A 14,182-nucleotide genomic window follows, 5' to 3' on the forward strand; every position below is an offset into this window, starting at 1 on the left:
TACATCATTTCGAGGCACGTATTTTACATGATCTGTATCAGACAAAAAAATCAAGCTATCAATTAGATTTTTTTTTAAGTTCCCTGTATTACCTAAAACAATTTATACAAAAAAAAAAAATGTGCTTGGCTCATGACTCTCTCTCCCTCCCTCCCTCCTTCTCTCTCAAGTATTTGAAAATTTTTCTAAAAGAAAGAAGTGGTAATCTTCATTTTTCACACAAGGACAATAGGCTAAAGCTATCCCCACAATAGCTTTTTTTAAAACCCTTCATTTTAATGTAATTTACTTTCTATTTTTCACTGCTTTCTGCCACAGATAGTGTGAATGGTTCATCACTGTAGTGAAAAAATGTCAAATCAGGATTCATATCCAGAAAATATAACTTCTCCATAACTTATATTTAACTTTGAAATTATACTCAATTGATACTTAAAAGTTGACAGGAAGAAGATGCAGTTTGTACCCTCTTAGAGCTGAGAGTTTAATACATTTTTTTTTTTAATCTGGCTGTCTGTGCATGTAAGGAAATGCATTTGTATACATCCTTATGGCAAAGAAAAGTCAACTTGCTTGCTAAGAGGAGGAACATTTGTCTCTTAATGTAAAATTTGTTAAATAATCCAGCCTTATATATTATTGGCCCAACTATTAAAACTACATAGAAGCTCTTCTTACTAAAGCTTCTGAAACAAAAGAAAAGCCAGAAAACCCTCAAAAATTGACCTTTTGTTATATGTAGGAGGGTGTGGGTGTGTGTGTGTGTGTGTGTGTGATGTTTACTCTGATCGTTGCAATTCTAATGCAGTACCACAGGGTTCCTCCCTGCTCTTCCATATTCTCCATTTCCATCTAGAAACAGAAGTGTCCTGACTCAGCAATGTTTGCCACTGTTAGCTTAAGACCTTGGCCCAGAGATTTTGTCAGCAAACTGGAAAACAGATGGATTCTCATTTATTTGCAAAAGAACTGACTTCATTTGCACCAGAACATGGAGAAATTTAAACCTAAAGGCACTCTCAAGAACAATGGAGGCTGTGGTGAGAAGAGATGCATGGATCTAACAAATATACAGCCTAAAATCTATTTATAGATTGACTATCCTGTCATAAAGAACCTAGAAATTAGAAAACTGAGAGAAATCCCGCTGAGGTCAGAATTGTCAGGTCTCCATATGCAAGCCTGGAGCCTGAAAGTCTGAAGTCCTGCTTGACTTGCCTGAAGTCTCCCACCCACTGCCTACATTCACCATTGTCCCTGATCACCCAGGGAAGCTTCCCACAAGCCCCTTACCCAACCCTGTCATTTTAACCGTTCTTATAATAATGTAAATACCTCTCACCCAACCCTAAACTTGTATACTCCTTGCTCCTATCCCCCACCACTGTAACTGAACTTACTCTGCAACACCGCTGCCCCCACCAAAACTACCCAAACCTATAAAACCAACTCCTATCCCACTGCCCTTTGCTAATGCCCTTTTCAGCCCTAGCCCATCTGCACGAGGGTGAATAAGCAGCCATGTTGCTCACACAAAGCCTTTTGGAAGGTCTCTTCATTCAAAGTGCACGTTTTTCAACATTTGGTGCCAGAAACCTGGGACAGGGGAACTGCCATGGGAAATTAGCTGCCTGTTTCAACTTTCATAAAGAGATCTACCAACCTGGAGTCATCAGACCAGCCTGCAGATGCACATCACCAGCTATTTTGGTAAGCAGTCTCTCTTCTTGCTTTCCCTTCCTTTTGCCTTTTCCTTTCCACTTCCCCTTTCAGTTTCATCCTTTTTACACCGCAAAGACAAGGAAAATCAGGTAAACCAAGTTCTTCCATAAGATTCATGACCGGAAAATCCTATCTAGGTCACAGATCTGGGGACCCAGTTTCCCCAGGGGTTTGACTATCATGGAGACTTTCATCCTAGTCACTCGCCCACCAGGCTCATGGCCGATAATGGTGGCAGGTCAATGTAGAGGATGCTCTCTTTGACCACGCACCAATGACGAGGTTCAACACAGGCTCAACTAGGGACGCTTTTTGAGTGGCTGGGTTGCGTGCCCAGTTACCTTGTCTCTGCTGCCTTTCCAGAACCATAAGCAACCATCTGTCCTCTATCCCTCCCTCCTTTCCACTCACCTGTGTTCTGAAAAACCTCAAGCCTCTTCATCTGTCTCCTGACCTAACCCAGATGTCTCATCTTCCTCTGTAACACTGCATGGCCACAATACAAGTTAAACAATGGCTCCAATGACCAAAAAATGGCACTTTCAACCTCTCTATTTTACAAGATTTAGACATTTTTTGTTAAAACATGAGCAAATGGTCTGAAATACCCTATGTCCAGGCATTTTTTACACTCTAATGCATTCCCAGCCTCTGTTCCCAATGTGATCCCTCTCAAATTTTCCTTCTTTCTCTTTCAGCTGTGCCCCCTGCCCCTGCCACCAGTGCAGAGTCTGCCCCCTCCATAGACCCTTCTGATCTTCCCCTTCCTCCTCAGACTCTCCCTCAGGCTGTTCCTGCCCTCCCCTCTCCACCTCCCCCTCATGCCTCCTCTGTCACTTCTCCTTCCCACACCCACTCTGGGGCACAATTCAGTATAAAAACTAGCTCCTCCTCCCCAGTTCAACAGTTTCCCCTTCAAGAGGTGGCTGGAGCCAAAGGCATAATCAGGGTTCATGTTCCTTTTTCTTTATCTGATCTGTCCCAAATAAATCAGTGCTTAGGATCCTTTTCATCAGACTCTACTAAATACATCCGAGAGTTCCAATATCTAACTTAATCCTATAATTTGACCTGGAATGACTTAAATGTCATTCTAACTTCCACTCTTTCACCAGATGAACGAGATAGTTTTTTCTCTGGCTCAATCTTATGCTGATGTTGGAAGATGCCATGAGCCAGCCCTTCAAGAGGGCGTCAGAGCAGTACCGAAGGAGGAATCCCAATGGCAATACCAGGTGGGCTCGCCTGGTCATGCCAGGCGTTACATGATCTCTTGCTTAGTTGAAGGACTTAAACAGGCAGCTTACAAATCTGTCAGTTATGACGAGCTTAAAGAAACCACCCAGGGCAAGGATGAAAACCCCGCCCACTACATGGCCTGCCTGACTACTGTTAGTTAACAGCCCAATCATTATCCTCTACCCCTTAATTAATTTATTATCTAAGCTGTTAACCCAACACAGGTATGCCTCCAGGAAAGATTAAAAAAAGGAAAAGGAACTCAGCAAACTCCACCCCAGCCTGTTTACCAAAAACATCACCTCTAGCATTACCAGTATTAGACGCACTGCCTCCCCAGTGACACATGTTTAATGGCCGCGGTACCCTGATGGTGCAAAGGTAGCATAATCACTTGTTCTACCCTTAGGTGCTTCACCGCACTAGATCCAGAAGGGCCTCATCCTAAATATGCGCTTTATTACACAGTCTACCCCTGATATTAGAAAAAAGCTCCGAAAGTCAGATGCGGGACCTCAAACCCCGCAACAGGAATTAGTCAACCTTGCCTTCAAGGTATTTAACAACAGGGAGGAGGCAACCACGCGGCAGCGCATCTCAGAATTACAGGTGCTTGCCTCTTCCGTAAAACAAACCCCAGCCACACCACTGGCTCACAAAGACTTGGAAGCGCCCAGATTGCAGCCGCCCCTCCTGGACGTTGCTTCAAGTGTCGGAAACCTGACCACTGGGCCAAGACATGCCCGTAGCCTGGGATTTCTGCTAAGCCCTGCCCCGTCTGTGTGGGGCCCCCACAGAAAGTTGACTGTCCGACTCACGTTACTGTTCCCAGAGCTCCTAAAGCTCCAATCCTGGGCTTGGCGGCTAAAGACGAACGCTGCCCCGGGACCATCACGAACGCCAAACTTCGGGTAACTCATAGGGAGGAGGGTAAGTCCAACCCCTTCTTCATCAACACGGACCCGCCCACTCCACGCTGCCTTCTTTTCAAGCACCTGTCTCTTTGGTCTCCGTAACTATTGTGGGAATTGCCGGCAAGGCCTCCAGGCTGCTCAAAACTCCCCAAGTCTGTTGTCAATTAGGCCAGCACTCCTTTCCACATTCTTTCTAATCATCCCCACCTGTCCAGTTCCCCTGCTAGGCCAAGATATCCTAACAAAATTGTCTGCCTCCTTGACTATTCCTGGGCTACAGCCACACCTCATTGCCGCCCTCCTCCCCAAACCCGTACCTCCCTCAATAGCCCCCCTTATGTTCCCCAACCTTAACCCTAGGGTGTAAAACACCGCCTTCCCATCCGTTGCTACAAGTCACTCACTCCTCATCATCCCCTTAAAACCTAATCACCCTTACCCTGCCCAGCCCCAGTACCCCATCCCACACAGGCTTTAAAAGTAAAGCCTGTTATCACCCGTCTATTGCAACATGGCCTTTTAATTCACCCTCCTGCTTCTTCAGCATCTATGCTCAAAGGGTTTCGTGTATCCCCTTCCAAAGCCCACATTTCTTTCCCATCTGTTTTAATCTTTCTCTAGCATACACGTGCTCTCCCTGCCAACTATATCCAGTTAATTTCCGGAACCCCAACCCCATCCACCAAACAACAGCTTCTCTCCTTCCTGGGTGTGGTTGCTATTTTCACCTCTGGATACCAGGTTTTGCTATTCTAACTAAGCCATTGTATAAATTCACTAAAGAAAACCTATCCAACCCTATTAATTCTAAATTCTTTCCTCATTCCTCCTTTCGCTCCTTAAAAGACAGCTCTAAAAACTGCTCCCTCCCAAGCTCTCCCCAACCTGTCTCAACACGTTTTCATTATATACTACTAAAATCCAGGACTGTGTGGTCAGAATCCTCACAGGGGAGCCAGGCCCAAGGCCTGTAGCCTTTTTATCCAAACAACTTAACCTGACAGCGCTGGGCTGGCCCTCACGACAACACGCAGCAGCAGCAGCTGCCGCCCTGATACTCTTAAAATGCCTCAAAATCACAGGCTCTGCCCCATTTATCCTCTAGCCCTCACAATCTCCAAAGCTTTCTCTTTACACCTCACACACTTACTTTCAGCCCCTCGCCTTCTCCACCTTTATGCAGTCGCCCCTGCTACTTATACCACACTTGAAAAAGTCTGTTTCTATTATTTTCCGTCTGACTGTGCTCAAATTCACTGTCCTCATTTACTTTCACATGCCCTGCTTTTGTTTAAGTTGTCAGTTTGCACATTTCCTCCAGACAATTACAGCTAATATTTCACTCTTAATCTGGCTCCCGTTCTCTGCTCAAACCCAATCTTGTTAACAAAAGTAAGTGGTTGCTTATGTATACCACATGCTTCGTCATACACCGTAAAAACCAAAGCTCTCCCTCCACAGTTAACCTTCTCTAATACTTTCTCCTTCTCTTATTTAAGTGCTGTGTTTTTCCAATTAATCTCTCAATTCCTACAAAATCATATACAAGCAATAACCAGTCAATGACAACAAATGCTCCTTCTAACAACCCCACAATATTACCCCTTTCCCCCAAATCTCCCAGCAGTCTAAATTCTTTCCCATTTTTGGGTTTCCACTCCGCCCCCAATACCCCTGGAAGAAGCCTTGAGAAACTTTGCCCCCACCCCCTAAAACCTGTTATCACCCCCTCTTCTCTAATTCTTTCTATATATAAAAAGACAGGTATGCCAGGTCTCCATATGCAAGCCTGGAGCCTGAAAGTCTGAAGTCCTGCTTGCCTGAAGTCTCCCACCCCCTGCCTGCATTCGCCATTGTCCCTGATGGCCCAGTGGAACTTCCCACATGCCCCTCACCCAACCCTGCCATCTTAACTGTTCTTACGATAAAGTAAATACCTCTCACCCAACCCTGCCATTGTAACTAAACTTGTATACTCCTTGCTCCTACCCCCATCACTGTAACTGAACTTACCCTGCAACACCCCTACCCCCCAAAAAACTACCCAAACCTATAAGACCAACTCCTATCCCACTGCCCTTCCCTAATGCCCTTTTTGGCCTTAGCCCACCTGCACCCCGGTGAATAAACAGCCATGTTGCTCACACAAAGCCTGTTTGGAAGGTCTCTTCATTCAAAGCATGCATTTTTCAACAAGAGCAAATATCTGAACAGTGACTGCAGAAACTATGCTATCCATTGAAGGAGTTAAAATTTGATTTAATGGTTCATAAGGAATGTATGTTCCAAAGTATTGCTGAAAACAAAAAAATCAACTGGCAATTAGTGGAGTTTAATATCTGGATGTATAGTCCGGAAAACAGTGGAAGAGAATTCTATCAGTGCTATTGTCATCCCTGTGCCTCCCTGAAGATGAACATCAGAGGTTTAACATTGGAAGTCAGGGAGAACACATTTTAGTAAAATAATCCAACCGCTTACTAAATAAATCAACAAGCAAATAATAAGAGCAGTAAGGAGGGGAACAATACCCAAAATTGCTACAATATATTATCTAAAATATTGTTTTCAAAAAAATATTATGAGACACGTGAAGAAACAGCAAAGATCCATATATTGGTGGGGGATAGGGTGAACAGAAAGCAACAGATACTGCCTGTGAGCGTGGGAAGATGACAGATTTAAGAGAAAATAATTTCAAAGTAACCATTATAAATCTGTTCACAGAACTACAGGAAACCATGATAAAGGAAATGAAAGGACATATTATGGCAATGCTGCACTGATTGATGAATATCAACAAAGAGATAGAAAGTCTTTAAAAAGACAAATAGAAACGTGACATTAAAAAGTAGAGAAGGCCAGGTGTAGTGATCCATGCTTGGAATTCCACCACTTTGGGAGGTCGAGGCCAGCAGATCACTTGAGCCCAGGAGTTAGAGACCAGCCTGTGCAACATGGGAAAACCTGTAGTCCCAGCTACTCAGGAGTCTGAGGTGGGAGGATCCCTTGATCCAGGAAGCAGAGGTTGCAGTGAGCTGAGATCTCCCCACTGAGATCACCAGCCTGAGCAGTAGAGTGAGACCTTGTCTAAATAAATAAATAGGGCAGTAACTGAAATTTTCAAAAAAAAAAAAATGCATTAGAGGTACTGAATAATAGATTTGAAGAAAGCAAAGAATTACCAAACTTGAAGATAGATTGATAGAGATTATGTAAGCATAAACAGAGAGAAAAAATAATGAAGAAAAATAAGTATACAGAGTTATGCCGAACATTAAGCATACCAAATACTTATAATGGGAATACCAGAGGAAGAGGAGAAAAAGAAATAAGAATTTTAAAAATATAATGACTGAAAATTCCCAAATTTATTAAAAACTATAACCCTCATATCCAGAAAGCTCAACATACTCTAGGATAAAATGCAGATACCCACAAACAGATCCAGCATAATAAAAATGCTGAAAGTCAGAGCCAAAGAGAAAATGTTGAAAGAAGCAAAAGAAAAACAATGCATAACTAATGCCAATGAGCTTCGTGACTGAAATCTCAGCAAAAACAGGGGAGGCCAGAGGCAAGAAGATAATATATTCAAAGTTGTCAATGAAAAGTAAGTTGTAAACTAAGAGTTCAATACCTAGCAAAATTATCATTCCTAAATGAAGGTGAAATTGTAACCAGATCGGCAGCTTGAGCTCTGGGCTCAGGTTCTTGGCTTTTTTTCTTGATGAATCGAGCAGAAAGCCTTACCCCCACAGCGAGTGTTCCAGCTTCAAACAGGCGTTCAGGGACCAAGAGAGTAAGCAGCAATGCAGTTTATTGAGCAACTGAAAGTAAAAGCTTACATAGCATGGAAGGGTGGAAGGGGACCCAAGAGGGTTGCCTTTCTTGGTTAGGGCTGCCTAGGCTTACATACCCAAGTAATTCTGAGTTGCTGAGTGTTTGCCCCCAGTCCTGTGTAGGGAGAGGGCTTGTGACCACGAGTCACCTAATCTCTCCTTTGAGTTGCCAAGTGTTTGCCCACTAGTCCTGTGTGGGGAGGGGACTTGTGACCATGAGTCGCCTATTCTCTTCTTCTGGTGATTGTTTCCTAGTTTCTACTGAACTTGCAAGCAGTACTGGAATGTGGTTGAACAGCTAACTGATAATTTGATCACAGCCTTCTGATATGGTTGAAGTACCTGTGCTGACCTTTTCCCATGCTAGGATTTCCAAAAGGTTCCCCATTGACCCAAAAAGTTTTATTCTCTCAAAATGAAGACAGACCCTCAAAACAAACAAACAAAAAAATGAGAGAAGAGAAAAAAAACAGAGAATTTGTTGCTGGCACACCTGCCTTACAGTAAAATTAAAGGGGATTCTTCAGGCTGAAAGCAAGTCACCTTAGTAAGTCAATTTACAGAAAAAAAGAGCATTGGTAGGAGTAACAATGTAATTATAAAAGATACCATAATGGCATATTTTTCTATTTCTTTCCTTAAAAGATTTTTAAAATACAACTGCATAAAATAATACATGTAAAATGTATTGTTGGCCTTATAGCACATGGAAATGTAGTAAGTGAGTACTATATTTGCCAATAACAGTACAGAAGAAGTTGGTCACAGTAAAGCTATAATGGGCTAAGAAGTAATGATAGATGGTAAAGTAATAATTAATATAATTATTGTCGGCATGTAACATTAAAAGACATAACATGCACAATAATAATACCAAAAAAGGGAAATTGGAAATAGAGTTATACAGAAGTGACATTTCTATGTATTATGGATATTATGCTAGCATAATCTGAAGCTGATTCTGATAAATCAAAATGTATATGGTAAACATTGGAGAAACCACTAAACATCAATAACTCGAAAAGTGAAAAAATCATTAATGAAGCTAAAATGAAACAAAAAGACATGAGGTATACAGAAAACAAAAAATGAAATGACAAACATAAATCTAGCAATATGGAGAATCACATTAAATGGGAACTAATCCAATTAAAAGACACAAATTGTCAGACTAGATTAAAAAAAGATGATCTAGCTATATGTCATTTACAGGAGAAGCATGTTAGATTCAAAAACACAAATAGATTGAAAGTAAGAGGATGAGTGGGTACAGTGGCTTATACCTGTAATCCCAGCATTTTGGGAGGCCAAGGTGGGCAGATTGCTTGAGCTCAGGAGTTCCAGACAACTCTGGGCAAGATGGTGAAATTCCACCTCTACAATACATACAAAAATTAACTGAGCATGGTGGTTCATGGCTGTAGTCTCAATTACTTGGGAGGCTGAGGTGGGAGGATTACTTGTGCTGGAGAGGTCAAAGCTAAAGTGAGCTGTGATTGTACTACTGCACTCTAGCCTGGATGACAGAATGATATCCTGTCTAAAAAAAAAAAAAAAAGTAAGAGAATGGAAAAAGATACATCATGCCAGCAGCAACCACAGGAAAACTGGAGTAGCTATACTAATATAAGACAAAATAGATCTTAATACAATAAATAAAGTTATCAGAGATAAAGAGAGATTTCTTATAATAAAATTTTTAAACTAGCAAGATATAAACTACTATCAATGTATATAGGCCTAACAACTAATAATAAAAAATAATAACAGAGCATCAAAATATGTAAGGCAAAAACTGACCAAATGAAGGAAGAAATAGACAATTCAAAATAATTGTTGCAGACTTTGATATCCTGCTTTCACTAATAGACAAAACAACTAAAGAGAAGATCAAGGGCGCGGTGGCTCACGCCTGTAATCCCAGCACTTTGGGAGGCCGAGGCGGGTGGATCACGAGGTCAAGAGATCGAGGCCATCCTGGTCAACATGGTGAAACCCCGTCTCTAATAAAAATACAAAAAAAAAAAAATTAGCTGGGCATGGTGGTGCGTGCCTGTAATCCCAGCTACTCAGGAGGCTGAGGCAGGAGAATTGCCTGAACCCAGGAGGCGGAGGTTGCGGTGAGCCGAGATCGCGCCATTGCACTCCAGCCTGGGTAACATGAGTGAAACTCCGTCTCAAAAAAAAAAAAAAAAAAAAAAAAGAAATAGAAGATTTGAGCAACATTATAAAACAACCAGACCTAATAAACATCTATATAACATTCTACCCAACAACAGAATAGACATTCTTCTCAAGTGCAAATAAATGAAATATTTTTTAGGATAAACCATATATTAGACCATAAAACAAACATCAATAAATTTTAAAGTATAGAAATAATATAATTAAGTATATTCTGACTGTAATACCAAAACAAAAATTAATAAAGAGATATTAAAGAAAATTAAAAATATATGGAAATTAAATAACACCCTCTATTAAATCAATGGATCAAAAGAAAAATATCAAAAAGGAAACTAGAAGACATTTTGAGATGAATAAAACTAAAGACATAATATGTCAAAACATGGCATGCAGCTAAAGCAATGCTTAGAGGAAAATTTATAGCTGTAAATACCTATATTAATCCAGCCTGGGCAACAGAGTAAGAGACCCCATCTCAAAAAAATAGATACAAGAAATATCTCAATTAATAACCTAAACTTCTGCTGAATGAAAAAGAGCAAAGTAAGCCTAAAGTAAGGAGAAGGAAATTTAAAGATTATAGTGGAAATTAACAAAATACAGAATAGAAAATTAAATTTCTCCAAATAATCAACAAAATTGGCAGCCTTTCCTAGTTTGACCAAAAGAAAAAGATAAGACAAATTATTATAATCAGAAATAAAAGACTGGATATTACTACCAACCTTACATAAATAAAAATAATTATAAATGAATACATCGAACAATTGTACACCAACAAATTGGATAACTTGGAAGAAATAAACAGTCTGAGAAAGACATAAACTACTGAAACTGCTTCGTGAATAGACAATCTGAATAGGCCAAGGTGAAGATACTGAATTTGTAATTTTTTAAAACGCCACAAAGTATCCTAGGAAAATATGGCTTCTCTACTGATTTCTACCAAACATTCAAAGAAACCATCCTCCACAAACTGTTCCAGAAACCAGAAGGCAACACCTCCCAACTCCTTTATTAAGGTCAGTATTGCCCTGATGCCAAAATCAAAGGTATTACAAGAAAGGAAAACTACAGACCAAAATTTCTTGTGAATATAAATGCAAAAGTTATTAACAAAATACTAACATATGAAATCCAGCAGCATTTTAAAAGAATTATACAGTATCACCAAGTGTGATTTATTTCAAGATTCAAGGTTGTTTTACATCTGAAAATCAATTAATGTAAATTATCTTATAAAATAAATAAAATAAAACAAGCATCTCAATAAATACAGAAAAAAGCATTTGACAATATTAAATATCGTTTCATGATAAAAATATTTCACACACTAGGAATAGAAGGGGAATCTCCTCAACCAGACAATGAACATTTACAAAAAACCCCAGTTAACATCATACTTATTGATGAAAGACTGAATTTTTCTTCTTAAGATCAGGTACAAGACAAAATAACCACCTTCAACACTTCTATTTAACATCGCACCAGGACAATTAATCAAGAAGAAGAAATAAAACACATCCAAATTGGAAAAAGAAAAGCTAAGATAATTTCTGTTTATAAACAGTAACATTTTGTACAGAAAAAATCCTAAAGAATCCACTAAAACACTATTATAATAAAATTTCTTAGCAGCAAGTTTTCAGGATACAAAATCAATATGAAAAAATTAATTGTATTCCTACCAATTTGTAATTAATAATGCAAAAATAAAAGAAAACACTTCCATTTACAATAATATAAAACATGATAGGAATAAATTTAACCAAATAAATGAAAAACTTATGCCCTGAAAACTCTATAAAATTTAAGCTTTTCATTGTTAAAGAAAAAAATTGTTAACAGAAATTGTTGAGAGAATTTAAGGAAGGTCTAAATAAATGGGACAGTATCCCATATTTACAGACCAGAGACTTAACAATGGTAAAACGTTAAGATACCTCAAACTAATCTATACTCAGTGAAATTCCTATAAAAATACCAGCTGATGTTTTAATTGAAAAGCTGATTCTAAAATTTTTATGGAATTGCAAGAGGACCAGAAGAGCCTAAACAATCCTTAAAAAATGAAGAAGAAAAATGAAGGAAGATTCACACTTCTAAATTTCAAAAATAACATAACAGTGATCAGACAGTGTGTTACTGCCATAAAGAGACATATATAGATCAATAGAAGAGAATCGAAGGTCCAGAAATACACTCAAATGCCTATGAGAAACTGATATTTGAGAAAGGCGCCAAAACCATTCAAAGAAGGAAGAATCGTTTTTTCAGCAAATTGTGCTCAAATAAATAGCCACAAGCAAAACAATGAAGTTGGACCCCTACCTTATACTATGTATAAAAATTAACTCATTTCTGGCACAAAGAGGATATAAAGATAAGTTGACTCATCATTGACAGCATTTTAGTACAGCTGATTACAGTTCCTAAACGTTTATATCTCCAATAAAATGGCTATGCTCTTTCCAAATATACAAGTTTATAAACAATAAAATATATTGCTTGAATAAGTTATAGTGCTAAACACAGAGTCTCCGTGAATAGAAACAAGGAGTTCTTTTTTTTTAATTGTACTTTAGGTTCTGGGGTACATGTGCAGATCATACAGGATTGTTGCATAGGTACATACATGGCAATGTGATTTGCTGCCTCCATCCCCCCGTCACTTACATCTGACATTTCTCCCCATGTTATCCCTCCCCAACTTATCTTTATACCCTCTTTGTATTATCTTTATAACCTCCCCATGCTGCACTGTCCCTCCTCTAGCCCCCCACAACAGACCCCAGTGTGTGATGCTCCCCTCCCTGTGTCCATATGTTCCCATTGTTCAACACCCACCTATGAGTGAGAACATGTGGTGTTTGATTTTCTGTTCTTGTGTCAGTTTGCTGAGAGTGATGGTTTCCAGATTCATCCATGTCCCTACAAAGGACAAAAACTCATCATTTTTTATGGCTGCATAGTATTCCATGGTATATATGTGCCACATTTTTTTTTGTCCAGTCTATCATTGATGGGCATTTGGGTTCGGGAAATACAGTGAACACCACAAAGATATTCCTCAAGAAGAGCAACCCCGAGGCACATAATTGTCAGATTCACCCTGATTGAAAAGAAGGAAAAAAATGCTAAGGGCAGCCAGAGACAAAGGTCAGGTTACCCACAAAGGGAAGCCCATCAGACTCACGGTGGATCTCTTCTCAGAAACCCTACAAGCCAGAAGAGAGTGGGGGCCAATATTCAACATCCTTAAAGAAAAGAACTTTCAAACTAGAATTTCACATCCAGCCAAACTAAGCTTCATAAGTGAAGGAGAAGTAAAATCCTTTACAGACAAGCCATTGCTGAGAGATTTCATCACCACCAGGCCTGCCTTACAAGAACTCCTGAAAGAGGCACTAAACATGGAAAGGAACAACCAGTATCAGCCACTGCAAAAACATTCCAAATGGTAAAGATCATTGACACAATGAAGAAAATGTATCAACTAACGGGCAAAACAACCAGCTAGCATCAAAATGACAGGATCAAATTCACACATAACAATATTAATCTTAAATGTAAATGGGCTAAATGCCCCAGTCAAAAGACACAGACTGGTAAATTGGATAATTAAAAGACACAGCATGGGCCGGGCGCCGGTGGCTCACGCCTGTAATCCCAGCACTTTGGGAGGCTGAGGCGGGTGGATCACAAGGTCAAGAGATCGAGACCATCCTGGTCAACACGGTGAAACCCCGTCTCTACTAAAACTACAAAAAATTAGCTGGGCATGGTGGCGCGTGCCTGTAATCCCAGCTACTCAGGAGGCTGAGGCAGGAGAATTGCCTGAACCCAGGAGGCGGAGGTTGCAGTGAGCCGAGATCGCGCCATTGCACTCCAGCCTGGGTAACAAGAGCAAAACTCCGTCTCAAAAAAAAAAAAAAAAAAAAAAAAAAAGACACAGCATGGAGTTCTTTGAAACAAATCAGGTTAGTTACCAGGAACTTAGTATTTGGTTCATAATTAAGGTAGTAATAAAGTATTGTTGCATGCAAAATAAGAAAAAATAAATAGAAAATTATCCTTATAAATCTGAAACTCCAAAGTGAGCACCTAAGGTCCTTATTTTTTCTTTTATGTCTTGATAATGTTTATCTTGGAATCAAATACAATTTGAATGCAGTGGTAGGGAGTCTGTCAAGCATCGTGGGAAGGTCATCTCTCACACTATAGATTCTGGAGTCAGACTTCCTATGTGTCAATCATACTTCCATTATTCTACTAGCT

This window comes from Sapajus apella, unplaced genomic scaffold, assembly GCF_009761245.1.
Source record: "Sapajus apella isolate SASKATOON/1434 unplaced genomic scaffold, GSC_monkey_1.0 scaffold42, whole genome shotgun sequence".
NCBI lineage: Eukaryota > Metazoa > Chordata > Mammalia > Primates > Cebidae > Sapajus > Sapajus apella.